The 11,209-nt window shown below is 39.5% G+C and overlaps 1 protein-coding gene across 1 annotated transcript in view; it reads left to right on the top strand.

Moving 5' to 3' along the window:
* Window positions 1–26: 26 nt before the first annotated feature.
* TTLL6 (tubulin tyrosine ligase like 6) overlaps window positions 27–11,209 on the top strand; it is a 48,972-nt gene continuing 37,789 nt past the window's right edge. The window contains exon 1 of the mRNA XM_051994739.1: window positions 27–1,014. The gene's annotated coding sequence lies outside the window, so the exon portion shown is untranslated. The remainder of the gene's footprint in view (window positions 1,015–11,209) is intronic.

Here is an 11,209-nt window from a genome sequence, read left to right as displayed (position 1 = left end):
GGCCTCTCCTACCTCCAGTTTCTGCAGTCTTGAGGGTCCGGCACTGTCGACTCATCCTGGGGCACTTGGAATCTTCTTTCCCCTAGATGGTGCTGTTAACTTAGTTTTATCCTTCTGGACCACAGAATTCCACTGAAAGGTCATCGCGTCTATTACCCAGGCTCCGCTGAGCATCCTCTCTGGGATCATAGAATGACAGTGATACAGTGTTTCATCTCCCGCTTCTGCGGCTTTGCGTGGGGGTCCCCCACCTTTGGAATGCCTTCTCTCCTCATCTCCTCAGCCTCTTGGACACTTTTCTCCTTTCAAAGCACTAAGTAGGTGTCACCTCTTACAGGGATCTTTTCTAATTCCCCCTGTTGTTAATGCTGGCTCCCTCTTGAAATTATTTTGTGAAATATGGAATAGGGGACAAGATTCCAGGCTTTGAAGCCAGGAACACTTAAGCCCCAGCACTTCAAGCATGATTGGAAGCACTTTATGAATTCTCTGCTTCTCTGTCTTTGCTCTGTTTCTGTCTATATGTCTTTCCTCCCTCTAACACAAGTTGTGATCCTGAATAAGTAATTTAATTGATTAAATTAATCACAATTGATTAGAGGGAGTTTCCTTTTCCTGAAGTTCCTTATTCAAACGAATAGGTCCAATCCTTATTCCTATCTTAGTATTTACATGTTCCATCCTTTTAAGTTCCTTTATGGCAGAGAATTGTTTGATTTTTGCCTTTGTATTTCCAGACCTTTGCATAATACCTTGCACATAATAGGCATCTGATAAATGCCTTGTTAAATTGAGCTAAAAGAGAGCTCAAGAGATTTAGTCCAACCCCTTAATTAAAAAAAATATTGATGCCTTTTGTTTTACATCACAGTTATTGGCAGATATGCATACATCATACACACAGTCCCCTTAAATTCAACAAAAATGGGTAAGCAAAGACATAAGGACCATCTCTGACAATGTATAAACAACATTCTGCCATCACTCTCCTGCCCCTCTGCTGTGAGGAGAAAGGTATGTTTCCTTACCAAATCTGTAGGATTCAGCACCCTCATTTTACCAAAAAGGAAATAACTTCAACAGATAAGAAGCTCTCCTACATTTTATCTTATCTATATAGAAGACTCCCAAACTCTCTTAAGACATCAGTTCCAGTGTCACACACCTGTGCTGTCAGGTGTAGTCTTTGATTTTACATGCTCATGCTACCTAGAATCATAGAATCATAAAATGCCATTGTTGGAAGGAAACTTGGAGACCATAAATCAATGCATAAATATTAAGCCCCCATTATGTTTCAAATACTGTGGGTCATCTATTGAGGGGAAGTGACTTGATCAAAGTCATGGGGAATGGTAGAGTTAGAACTAGAATCTGATTCTTCTGGTTTTAAGTTCAGAGCTCTTTTCCCCCAAACCAGGATTCCTTACATCTAATTTGACTATTTCCTGAAGCAAACTAAATCATTTCCTTCTGATTTTGTTATGTCTTATTACTAGCATCATTGATTTCTAATTGTCCCACTCCAATTTTTAGTAGATTCATTACTTAGATGTTCCCCTTAGTTTCTATCTCTTTATATTCCATTTACTTCTTATTTTATTTAAAAAAATTTGTTTTTCCTTTCTTTCAACCACTTTTGAGAGTCCTTGTGGACAAGCCATTTTCATTTTACCAAGAAGGAAATATCTTCAATAGATAAGAAACTCTCCTACATTTTATCTTATCTATATAGAAGACTCCCAAACTCTCTTGAGACATCGGTTCCAGTGTCACACACCTGTGCTGTCAGGTGTAGTTTTTGATTTTACATGATCATGCTACCTAGAATCATAGAATCATAAAATGCTATTGTTGGAAGGAAACTTGGAGACCATAAATCAATGCATAAATATTAAACCCCCATTATGTTTCAAATACTGTGGGTCATCTATTGAGGGGAAGTGACTTGATCAAAGTCATGGGGAATGGTAGAGTTAGAACTAGAATCTGGTTCTTCTAGTTTTAAGTCCAGAGTTCTTTCCCCCAAACCAGGATTCCTTACATCTAATTTGACTATTTCCTGAAGCAAACTCAATACATTTCCTTCTGATTTTGTTATAACTCTTATTACTGGCATCATTGAGTTCTAATTGTCCTACTCCAATTTTTAGTAGATTCATTACTTAAATGTCCCCTAAGTTTCTAGCTCTTTATATTAGTTCCATTTACTTCTTATTTCATTAAAAATTGTTTTTCATTTATTCCAACCACTTTTGAGAGTCCTTGTGGCCAAGCCATTTTCCCAACTCTGCTCTGCTTGTACTTGTAGAGTTAATTTCCTTTTCTGGGTTTACCTCTTGGCAGTCTCTTGACTGATTGATTACATTTATTTCTTTATTGTGTTTGGTCTTTTATTTGTTCATGCCTCTAGACTCAGTTCCTGGTTTGAGATTGTATGCAAGGGCTAAGCTCCTTCTTGGAAACACTTGGGTAACATGGTCATGCCGGGTTTGGCCCTCAACTTGATTTCCTAGACTCCTGGATAGCTGGTTTCCAATTTTTCTGATGTGTCTACACTCTTAATGCTGGCAGATTTTTTCAGGCTTTCCTGAGGTATCCAGGATCAGAGTGCTGAGGTCTAAAGGACTCCCTGAACAAGAGGAGTTCTCTTTAGGTTCCACCGGAGCACTGGCCCTCAATGATTTGTGGATTTATACATCCTAACCCTCCCAACCTCACAGTACTTTAGTAAGAGGGTAATAAGCTTCCACTATCCTGGGGCTTCTCTTTCAGCATTCCACAGACTTTAGATATTCTTGGATTGCCTCTGGTCAAAAAGTTGGCAGGCTGTTCTCCTGTTTACCTGTGTTTATACTGGTTTCCAGGGTCATGAAGAGTTATTCTTTCTCATCTTCTGAAGTATATTTTGAAGTTTTATGATTTCTGGCATAAGGTAATAAAAGCAGAATCAAGGAAAAAACCTATCTGAGGAAGGAGAAGAATATTTGCAAGACTAGGTGAAGGGCATGACTGAAATGACTGAATAACAAAACAAATATCATCTCCATGGTGGAATTCTTATTTCAGTGCTCACACAGACTTCTGACTTTCTTTTTGGCTTGCTCTGCATGAAGTGTGTCATTGCTATTTCTCTTTGTATTTTTTGATCACTATTCAATCTGGTTCTCTTTGTGGGAGTATATGTGGGAGAGTTGCGCTTTATAACTATAGAAGCCAGAAAAGAATAGGGCTGTCTCAAAAAACGGTGACATTAGATCTCAGACAGCTTTGTTATGCTTGTCCACTCTAGCCTTTTGGTGACTCAGATGATTTCCAGGGCAATAGCCATGTGTCTGTACATGTCTGTACACATGCACACATATGTATTTACACATTTATTTCTACTCCATTGTAGAGTTGTCCTCTTGGGGTTGAGTTTTCATGGTGTATTCCAAGTTAGCCATTTGTCTATATGTACTAATCACAATGAAGGAGGGTCAAGACACCAACCAGTATTTATTCTGTGCAAGTGTTCTTGCTGGGAGCAAAAGTGACTAGTTGGTCTTTGCTTTGCTATACTTGGGACAGCTATGCTTCAGCTTCAATTTAATAAGCATTTATTAAGTATTATGTGTAAAGTGCTGTGCCAAGCCCTGGGGATGCAAAGACAAAAAGAGTCCCTGCCCTCAAGGGGCTTACATTCTACTGTACATCCATAAGTACAACAACCACATGTGTGTGTGCACGCATATGTATACACACTCATACATATATACACAATAGATGCATAGTAATCAGAAGAGGAGGACAGCAACCAATAGTAACTGAGAAACAACTTGGGGAATATCTTTCACATAGGAGGTGGATTGGATGCTTATAATTTCCAAAGTATTGTAAAGATGAGAAAGGAAACATTAAGTACTCCAGTGCTAGGCGCTAGAGTGCTAGTAAATATAAATATGACTCTCTTCTTCATAGGGCAATTAGGTGCCTATTAGGTGCTTTATGAATAGAGCACCACTCAATTAGGTAGTGCTCTAAAAAGAGTTCTAGGCTGGGAGTCAGGAATACCTAAGTTCAAATCTGGCTTCAGACATTAGCCACCTGCCCTAGGCAAGTCACTTAACCCTGTCTGCCTCAATTCCTCCAATGAGCTGCAGAAGGAAATGGCAAACCATTCCTCTGCCAAGAAAATGAGGTCACAAAGAATTGGACAGGACTGCACAACAACAAAACCTATCTTCATTGATCTTATAGTCTAGTAGACTACTAAATCATATCCTAATTCTAGGAAACTATAGGAATTAATAGTGCTTTAAAATTTACAACTCTAGGACAAATAGTATTAAATACCACATTATATAGATGAAAAAATTAAGAGAGTAAGTTCTTTGTCCAAAGGACACTATTAGTTTCCTTTTTTTTGGCTGAGGCAATTGGGGTCAAGTGACTTGCCCAGGGTCACACAGCCAGGAAGTATTAAGTGTCTGCAGTGAGATTTGAACTCAGGTCCTCCTGACTGCAGGCCTGGTGGTCTATCCACTGCACCACCTAGCTGCCCCTGTCATCATACTTGATGAGTGGCAGAGACCTGTACCTTCTGATTCTTGTTCCCAAATATTTGTCAATTAGACCAGTTTCTAACCTGCGGGTTTTGGGAGCCAAATAGAGTAAAGGCAGGAGAGTCAGGGATAAAACAAATTTAAATTCTCAGTGAGAAAATCAGAAGTTGTCCTGAGAGGGAGAGTTTAACATAGCTGGAGCAAAAGCAGTACTTTATATACATAAGTGGGCCAGAATGACACAATCATTCTTTGGTCTTATAAGTAGCACTTTTCACGGCAGCCTTAAGAATGAATTAATACAGACATTCCTGGGTCTTATGGGAACAGTTTCCAAGTTGATTGTCTCACAGCAGGCTACAGTTAGCATGGCAATACCTGGTTTGGTTCATTTGGCACTGGATTGAGAGCACATGAAGAGTTGTAATGGATCACCTGCTTCTGGCTCTTAGGTCCCCTAAGGGAAATGGGGAGAGCTCCCTCAATGAACACCTGATGCTGGTCAAAGCAATGCACTTTGCCAGAGGATAAAATAATCCATAGTAAAAAGAATTGTTGTTATGCCAAATTCAATGCACACCCTGTATCCAAAATGATTGAAATTTATCCCCTTTTGGCTAAAGTGAAGGAGTCTGAAGAAATCTCTGTCCTTATGGTCAATAAAGGAGAGACAGGTATAAGCCAAGATGTCATGAAATATTGCCCAGAGACTTGGTTCTTTAAGAGGATCCTAGGGGGAAGGTAAATAATTGCCTCAGATATAATTGCTAGCCATTGTTTACTTGCAAACAGAAAAGGGGGAGGCCCAAGAATGTAGGGAGAAAAATGCAAACACACACTTGAATCAGGGGCTTGGTGGTTGGATATATGACTAGTATGGCAGCTGTGGAGAGTAATGGCACTTGATGTTTACTGATTGATTAGTATGTAACGATTAGGATGGACTTCTATCCTCAGACAGTAGAAAAACTGACCAATATTTATTTCATAGGTTGTCCAAGGTACTCTGGGAGGTTTGGAACTCTGGATTGTCCATCTCCACAGAGTTGCTAGGGAAAGAAAAATGAGTCTCACCTGTGCATAATCTCTAGAGGGTGTGTGTTGCCAAAGTTACTTTGAAAAGCTAAGTAAGGAGGAAGCCAGCAATACACAGGGGAAGTTGGTTGCCATTTCATAGTGTTGAGTCAGAAAGGGTTAGATTATTTGAACCCCCTCCAGTGGTGTAGAACTCACTAATTAAAGAGGCAGACCCTTCTGGATCTATACACGGCTCAAGTTGTTAGAAAGTCCTTATTTATGTGAGGTGATAGCCAGGGGAAATAAGAGCAATCAGGAACTCCAAATGGGGTTTCTTCTTTTTGGAAAGGAAAGAGCCTTCAACACCCCTTGAGAATATATATTCTCCTATGTGAGGTTGTTAGGAGAACTTTGCTTATCAGATATCTAATTTCAAAGCCAGTATTGGTATCCATTTTCCCAGAATGGTGGCCATTGGACCTGGTGCTATGTGTCAGAGAGAAACCAAGATATGAATTAGTCTCTGCCTATATAGATCTTACAATAAAAAGAATGGGAGTTGGTAACAAGACCTTGGGAAAATCCGCCATCTGGGAAGAGAGGCCCTGATTGTCAAGCCAGGAAGCAGGGCCAGAAGACAGTGCTCCAGAGCAGCTGCTGGGTATCTCCCAGCTTTTATGTTTAACCCTCACAAAAGTTCACTTGAATGAATTAACACCTCTCTCTCTTAGTCCAATCCAGCCCAGCTCAGCAGCTGAGTGCACCGTGGATTCTGGCTTAAGATTTTTTTTTAAAAAGACATTTTTATTGATGCCTTCTCTATAGCCTAAATTTCTCCATGTATCCAGTCTCCTTCCCCCAGAAAGCTATCCCATTTAACAAAGAATATTCATTTTAAGAAAAAAAAAGGGAAAAGGAGAAAAAACACGCAGCAAAATCAATTAGTTCAAGAACTTTAAATCTAAACTGTACTAGAACTGGAGATGGGTAAGGTTCACCTCTGAAACTTGCTACTCCTAATAATCTTAGGTCTGAACAGGCTATCACTTCTATTATAAATTGTTTCTATATTATATACTGGTTCAGAAGAAGGATAAAGGGATTAGTGGAAGATAAACAGTAACTATAACTATCACCATCAATTTGATTAGGTACAAATGGAGCTGATTGTCCTATAGCACAAGCAAAAGCCCTTGATTTATAGAACAAATTTGTTTCTGAAGAGTTATATGCTAATCATTTAAAGGACTCTTGAATTAAGTCTTTTTGTAAGGCAAAAAAAAAAAAAAAGAATTATTGTAGTTTATAATTTTCTAAGTTTGAATTTTCAAATGTTATCAGTCTCTAATAAAAACGAAAAAAGGCATCTGGAATCAGAGGAATCAAACCCTCATTCTGCCATCCATCCTTGAAGTGGTAGACCATCAACTTTCTGATCCTTAGGTTTCTTCCTTGGTGAAATGGGCACAATACACTCAGAATGTCTATCTCTTAGGGTGGTTTTGGGAAAAGCAGAACTTCAAAAGGTTCTACAAATGTGACTTTGATAGCATTCTCCTACTGATGATCTTAAAAGGCCTGTCTCTCTTTTAGGCTTCAAGAATGCCTGAGACTAGAAAAATGACACATAGCTTCTAGAGAGAGGAGAGATTGTTATGGGGCTTCCTGACTTCATGTCCAGGGCTGCTTCTATCTTGTCATCCTTCCTCTCTGTTAATGTCATATTTTCTTAAAACAGGGCACACCTACATTTATCACAAATGTATATAATCTTATCATAAACTGCCTAATTCTAACTAATATTTACATAAGGTTTGCAGAGTGCTTTTTATATACAGTCTTGATGAATCTGAATACATTTATACACCAAAGGTCTTAGTACATTTAGAAACAAAGCTTAAAAGCTGCACCAAGACTTTTGGGACAATCCTATATTATCTCTTTTCGTCCTCACAACAGCCCTATGAGGTAACGGGCTCTTATTAACCTTGTTTTACAGATGAAGAAACTGAGACCAAGAAAGTTAAATGAATTGTTTACATAATGGTACAGCTGGTACAGTCATGACTGCCAGTGAATGGCAGCGAAACCAATGCTTGAATCTGGATCTTCTGACAAATTCCAAGATGAAAAACTGCACAATGATATTGAACAACAAAACAAAAACTGACTGTGTAAAGGGGGCAAATCCTTTCCCTTTCCCTGGGGACTCAGGTTCCTCATTTGTAAAACAAGGGGATTGTACTAGATTGCCTCTAAGACCCCCTTCAGAAAGGCAAGAGTCCTTTACACCATACCAGTGGTTCTCAAACCTTTGTTCTCAGTATCTTCATGTTGTTAAACAACTATTGAGGATCTGTTCAAAGAGTTTTTGTTCACATGGGTTATATTTATAGCTATTATATTAGAAATAAAAAATAATTTTGAATTTATAGACCCTCTGAAAGGGTTTCAGAGACCCCAACAATTTTTTGGACTACACTTTGAGGACCACTGCCATAGACTATTGAAGCTTCTGAGGGATTTCCTTGTTCTATGGGTCTGAGTAGTAACAGTTTCGCCTCCCCTGAATTGTTAGAAAGTAAAGCACCCTCTCAAATTCCACCCTTTAAACACCTCCATCCCATTCCATCCCCCCCAAAGCCAAACTACTTCCCAATAATTCTGCTTCTTAAATTCTTGGATAGAGGGCAATTATAGAATTGCCTTTTGCATTCCAGAGCAAAAGGGGCTATAATGAATCTATCTACATCACTGAGCAGAACTATACCACAATGATTATTGGTGAAAGTGCCTACCTCGCCACTAGAAATCAATACATTACCTGCTGCGGTCTGAACTATCTCCTGCCTCCCACCCCCCTTGTTAACAAACAAGGTCAAATATGGATATATTACCATCTATATGATGACCTTGCTCAGCTCCCTGTAGGGTCACTTTAAGCCTCCAGTGTCATCTAGTTAATAGCCATATAGCGTCTCTGTACAATTAGAACAACTCCTGCTCTGATACTATGCACTTCCTTCTAACATCACATCTTTCCTCAGGAGCCTTGTACATAGTAGTAGTAGTAGTTGTAGAGGGGTGTTTTAGTAATGCAACCAGAACTGTATGAGACATCCAAAAGATAGTTTACTGCTGAAAAGTTCATCTTTCAAAATCTCTATTTGGGCACCTCTGCCCAGTATTTAAAAAACCCAAAAACACAAAATAGAAAAGGCTGCCAGGGGTTTGGAATCCCAATGTGGGTTTACTTGTATGAGCCCCTCCTCTAGTAGCCAGCTACATGCAAGCAGTCACCGTTTCTGTAAGAGTAGGGGAGACTCCCACAACTCTCACCGCAAGTCTGTGTGTATGTTTGTATGTATATTTGTGTGTGTGTGTGTGTGTGTGTGTGTGTGTGAAGAGAGAGAGAGAGGGAGGGAGAGATGAGAGAGAGAATTCTAAATCTTTTCTTTTGAAGTGAGAGTAGAATCTGTCTCTCCTTTTAAACTAAGGCATCCTTCTACTGTCATCATAGTTGGGAGAGATAGGAAGAGGCTTAAGATATAGGGGTGAGATAGAAACAAACTATTTGCTATTTTATGCTAAAGCAAGTCCTTCAGAACCGAGCTCACATGTGGCCCACATATGGGGATGGGAGAGAGGGCAGTCTGTTAGCTTTCATTATGCTGAAATTCTTTGCCTATTCTTGCTGCAGGTCCAAAGAGTTGAGTACATTTCAAGGTTACCCTCCTGGTTAACCACCTCCCCATATTTTAAGGCTTTTTCATTTTGGTGAGCACAGGGAAATATATAGATTCCAATGTAATTGATAGTTAGACAAGACTTGGAAAATACAAAATATTTGTTTTATACATATAAGGTGATTTTAAATGTGTTAACCAATTTTAGTTCTTCAAGTGTTCATTCAAAAGTAGAAAGTTTTTGTTTTGTTTTGGGGTTTTTTCCCCTAATTTCTAAGATTCCACAAATCTTAAGAGGCAGCTGGATGGCTCTGTGAATGCAGCATATTAGGCTTGGAGTCAAGAAATCAAATCTAGCCTCAGACACTTATTAGATATGTGGCCCTACAGAAGTAATTTAATTTCTGTCAACCTTTCAGTTTCCCTCCCAGGATTGTTATATGAAGGATAAAATGAGAGAATATTTGCCAAGTGCTATGTAAATGCTAACTATTATAAATGGTATTCCTCTCAATAACACTGAGTTCTGGGTCCCATAATGGACAGAGTGAATGGATGAAAATGATTTATTGTAGGCTCCATGGAAAAGCCAATTCAGACAAGTATTACAAAAATAGTGTGTTATAACAATAGAATCACAAAACATTATTATATAACAGTAAGTTATATAACAATATAATGTGTTGCTTTATTATTGATTTCCCATAAGAATAAAGAATCAAGTGTTCTGGAAATAAGACAATTCTAGCATCCAGGACCTTACTTTTACTGGGTCTTAGCTTTTCGGGTCCAGTTTAGACAAATAGCCATGGTTTAGCTCTGTTACTGACTAGTGGACATTATTGGCAGTATTGGTGGTGGAAAGAAATCCTCACAGTTCTTCTTTAACCTCTTACCCCAAGCATACAAAGTCCTCCCTCCCCCACTATTACCATCATTTGACCATGTGGCTTTTTTTTTTTTTTTTTTAAAGCAGAAGTCACAAATGCTTCTAAAGGTTTCCCATCCTTTCCCTAGTAGGGAAGGGAGTATCTGATTCAATCATATACTTTATGCTTTGGTTAACTGGGGCTGGCTTTTCAGTTCCTCCCTTCTTCATTCCTGATGGGCATCGCTGGTGCCAGATCTAGTCTGGGATATTAGCTCAGTTTCAGCCAGCCCAACCATAAATAACCAGTTGTCAGGGATTTTAATGGAAACCCTCTCTAAGCTGTAAATCCTGGCCTCTCAGTCCTATGCCCCCACCTTCATTTCCATTACAATATCACTCCAGAGGGAGCAAAGACTGAAGCAACACAGATTGGTAGGACACTGGGGAGGGAGGTGAAATAAAGATGCAAAAGCTTGGGAGGGGGTAGAGCCTAGAACAATTGGTCTTTCTGAAGCATCTGCTGGGTGGCCAGTTGATGATGGTCACCTGGGTCTCTTCTGCATCTCTTCTCCCAATCTCTCCCCTTTCCAGGATGGGAAGATGTTGGTGGGGGTAGTGAGGGCAGTTTAGCCAGTAGCCTGAGGCAGGGAGGGGGGGGGAGAAGGGCTTCTGGGTGAGTGGCAGATGTGCCGATAGTTCTACTTTGGGCCCTCTGTTCATCCCATAGTAAATTTAAAAGCCATGTGGCAAAGGGATTTCATGTCTGTGGGGAAAACTGTGTCCTTTCCTCTAGCACCTGGGTCTTTAGCATATGAGACTCCTGGTCATGGAGAATGGTGATGGTGGTGATGACAGGATGGGGATTCCTCTTGTACCTAAGAGACTGTTCCTGTGATAGTGCTATGTTTTTACATTTTAATCTCTCAGTCAAGACATTCTCAATTCATCTGCTGAAAGACTACATCTTTTAGGAAGTCTTTCCTGATAACTAACCCATTTAAATATTGACCTTTCTTACAAGTTCTAGCATAAACCTCCAGTTCCCTAAAGGACATTTCACCTGGATATTTCACTGGCCCTTCAAACTTAAC

This window comes from Antechinus flavipes, chromosome 4 (assembly GCF_016432865.1).
Source record: "Antechinus flavipes isolate AdamAnt ecotype Samford, QLD, Australia chromosome 4, AdamAnt_v2, whole genome shotgun sequence".
Lineage (NCBI taxonomy): Eukaryota > Metazoa > Chordata > Mammalia > Dasyuromorphia > Dasyuridae > Antechinus > Antechinus flavipes.
This window is presented reverse-complemented; position numbering and strand designations above follow the sequence as displayed.